This window comes from Protomyctophum parallelum, assembly GCF_964188405.1.
Source record: "Protomyctophum parallelum genome assembly, chromosome: 23".
Lineage (NCBI taxonomy): Eukaryota > Metazoa > Chordata > Actinopteri > Myctophiformes > Myctophidae > Protomyctophum > Protomyctophum parallelum.
The window spans coordinates 18,440,882-18,445,087 of record NC_139715.1 but is presented as its reverse complement, the minus strand read 5'-3'; positions in this window follow the sequence as shown (position 1 = coordinate 18,445,087).

The following is a 4,206-nucleotide window of genomic DNA, read 5'->3' as shown; positions in this document are numbered from 1 at the left end:
CCAGCCACCTAGCATGCTCTGAGGTGGCCATAAGGCCGGTCAGGTCGGTGAGTCAGTACGTGAAGGTCACAATTTTCTCATGTAGGTGACGAACTCTAGCCAACTGTTCAGGAGTAGGGGCGTCGCCCATCTCCTGAAGAAGGGAGCTCTGGGAGCCCTGGAGTAACGCTGAAGCATTGAGATGCCTCCCAGACGTTACTACGGGGGGAGGGACACGAGAGCGTCGCGGAGTAGCCGGGAGAGTCATGGGCTCCTTCCAGCTAGCCGTGTAATGTGCTCTGAAAAACCTGGGACAGGGGAAGCAGTGGTCCCCCGACAGTGATTTTTTTGTCGTGTACATACTGTGCAGCCTGGCCACAGACCCACCCATGGTGGAGATCTGTGTCAAGAGCTTTTGCCTTTTTTTGGGGAGCGGTCCCGGTGTGCAGCCCGGGGCTGCTACACCCTGGACGGGGCCCAAGGCATGGGAGAGCGTCTGAGCACGCTCCTCCTGGAGACGGAGTTGCAGGGTCCGATTGGCCCCTCCGGAGACGCTGTGCCGGTCGTAATCCTGGCAGCCGTCATGTTGGCTGTTGGACAGCAACGTGAGGCATTCAGTGACCGTATGAGAGCAGCGTGAAACAATAGCCGAAGTAGCTCCGATGCTATGGCTATGTCATAGACGAGTTGGTGTGGCACCTTGAAAGCAGCCTATCTGGAATGCTAAACATGCTAGGGTGGCATCGGCCATCCAACGAGGTTGCTACTCCCGACCTCGAAAAGGTTAGCTAAACAGCTAAACAAACCTAGCTTTACATTGTACATACCTGTAATGTTGAGGGAAGCAGTCGGTAGTCGAGGGTCGTTGGGGAACCACGTCGAGTGAGACTCGAGCCTTCGGCCGCTGCGTGAAGTAGTAGTAGTGTCGGTGGAGGCCTAGGACTGCATCCGACATCCCGTTGTCGCAACCACCCGGCTCAGGGGAGCCTCGTTGGTGGGCTGACGAGATCCCGCTGGAGGGAGAGCAGCACCCAGAGCAAGCCGGTGAGGCCTGGCTGATGTCTTGGGTCTGGCTCCACAGGCCTGTTCACCAGTGCGGTGAAGAGCATGTGGAGCTTGTTGTCGGCGGTCCAAGCCGCCTTCCCGGCAGGGGAGGAGCCCAGGAAGGACTCGTCACGGTGTCTCTGAGACGCGTCAAGGTTGAGGGGTCTGAAGAGAGAGGACGAGGCGGTGGGCTGACGAGATCCCGCTGGATGGAGAGCAGCACCCAGAGCAAGCCGGCGAGGCCTGGCTGATGTCTTGGGTCTGGCTCCACAGGCCTGTTCACCAGTGCGGTGAAGAGCATGTGGAGCTTGTTGTCGGCGGTCCGAGCCGCCTTCCCGGCAGGGGAGGAGCCCAGGAAGGGCTCGTCACGGTGTCTCTCAGACGTGTCAAGGTTGAGGGGTCTGAAGAGAGAGGACGAGGCGGTGGGCTGACGAGATCCCGCTGGATGGAGAGCAGCACCCAGGGCAAGCCGGCGAGGCCTGGCTGATGTCTTGGGTCTGGCTCCACAGGCCTGTTCACCAGTGCGGTGAAGAGCGTGTGGGGCTTGTTGTTGGTGGCCCTTGTCACCCCCGCAGGCCATCTTGGGTGTTGGTGTAGCTTGAAGAAGGAACCAGCAGTCCAAGACATTGTAGAAGCACTTCACTTTTAAGTTATAATATAATATCATTATAAAATAATAATATATAATATAACAAAAATGTTGTGAGGAAAACTGTGTAACTCACAACCGGATAAAGGAAGAAAAGTGGTGGTGGAGTAGAAGAGTAGGACTCGTGGTGCTCCACTGGGAACTGGGGAGGGCTGTCGCCACCCCCACAGGCCATCTTGGGTATTGGTTGTAGTCTGAGAAGAAACGGTAGCCCAAGAGGAAACTTCTATTTTTTTTATTCTTATTTTCCAAGTTATAATATAATATTATTGTTTTCCAACTAATAATATATATTACAACAGTAATGTAGTGTGAGGAGAAGTAGTCTGGTACTCACAAAACAGTGTAGAAAGAAGGTGAAGTTAAAGTTATAATATATAATATTATTGTTTTACAACTAATAATATATATATATTACAACAGTAAGAAGACAAAGTTACAATATCTATATTATTGTTGTACAACTAATAATATAAATATCACAACAGCAAGTAGTGTGAGGAGAAGAGTCTGGTACTCACAGAACAGTGTTGGAGAACAGGAGACTAAACAGAGAGAAGCCACGTTTTACAACTGTGGCGACGAGTGAGCTGTTTAACTGATGTTGCTTGAAAAGGAGCCGGACTACGGGGAAGGCCGCAAAGCCTGGGGCTCGCGTAGCGAGGCCGGCACGCTGTGCTGCTTTAGGTCAGACGACACAGAGCAGGGCGGACTTCCGTCGGTAGCGCGGATTGCGTCGTGTAAGGCGGACCCGTGGTCTTCTAAGCCGCACGTGCACGGGAAGCTAGAGAGGGCTAAGTGAGCGCCTGACGGCCGGACACTTAGCTAACGTCTCGCGGAGCTAAGAGGCTAGCGGCTGCGCTAGCGGGAGCTAGCTAACCCAAGGGGCTAGCGAAACTGCGGAGGCTAGATAGAGCAGCGCCTGGTTAGCTGTTAGCTGGGCAGGTGAGCTAGTGAAAACTTCGGGTCTTGTTCTAAGGCTTACGGTAGTGCTACGTTGTGCAACAGTAGACTAAGGCTAGCAGAACAAGGGACGCACGTGGCTAGCAAGGGGGAAACAAGTTTCGGGGAAGCTAGCAGAGGACAAACCACAAGTCGCCGTACGGCCCACTTGAGTTTTGATGTCCTTAAAATTAACTTACGGGCTTTTAATGCTGGAACGTCCGTGAGTGAAGAGAAGGACACCAACGTAGGGCTGCGAATTTCCGCGGCACAAGTCTGAGACCCGTCCTGATGGAAAACAATATTCAACAGCCGAAAGGTGATTCTCTTTGATAAGACGTGTATGCGATAGCACAGAAAGCGAGGAATGACGTTACTCAGGGCGGACCTCAGGTTATATACCTGGTGGGTGGTCCATATAACCACGCCATGAGTGACAGTTCACGATCCAATCAAATTGTTCCGTGAGTGTATGTTAGGCTGTGTGCCTGCGCCATCTAGTGGCTTGGACCCCATATGACTCTCTCCGAGAGATACTTAAGATAACTGCACAACCCAAAACCTCTACCAAAAGTGTTATTGTGCTTCAACTCAGAGCGTTACGGGTCCATTTGGTTGCATTTGTATACACTCTCTGAGTTAAAGGACCACTTCACCTATTTTCAAGATTACCTTCATAATAATTGGTCCTCACAAATTATAAGGTGCCTACCAATGGCATAATCAGATAGTCTTTCTTTTCCTAGAAAGTCAATATGCTGAAAGAGAAGTCATTGTTCTTGTTTGAAATCTTCTTGAAATGAGCAAACCCGCCAACCGATGATGTCACTGGACTGGTAGACAGGTTTCCGAGCCCTGAGACACAGAGTGAGTACAGAGACACACAGAGAGACACACGCACGCATGTACGCGCACACATGCACGTCGTACGCACGTACGCGAACGGGCACGCACACGCGCCATGCGGACGCACGCACGCACGCACGCACGCACGCACGCACACACACACACACACACACACACACACCCCACAGAACACAAAAACAAGTGAACCTAGGAGCTGTCTACATGCATGTTTTTAGTTCCTATAGTATAGAGGGTCTATGAAGATAAGGTTGAAAATAGGCGTATCGGTCCTATGAATTAACAAAGAGGATTTCACCCATAGACATAGAAAGGTAGACGCCTCCTTTGGCGTCTGTACTCAAGTGAGGGCAAGCTTCCGCGTTGGTGCTTCACAGAAGCCTCCGTGTGCGTCACAGAGCGGACGTTCGGTAGGCCAATCAGAGGCAATGTAAACGTTTGTGTTCTCACGCCAATAAAGCTCCTTTGGATTGAATTGTCCCGGAAAAGACGCGCTCTGATTGGCCAGTAGTAGAGTCACTTGAGTGGCAGCGTGGCGTAGCGTGCCTTCCGCACTTCCAGCGCACTTCCGCCCTCACGTCAATACAGGTCGCTCCAAGCGGCGAATGAAGCGTCTAGCTTTTTATATCTGTGATTTCATCCACGTAACCCCCCCCCCCCCCCCCCCAAAAGGAAAGGAAGCAACGCCTCCACCCCTCCCCTCCCCCACCCCCGTCATTGTCGTCTGG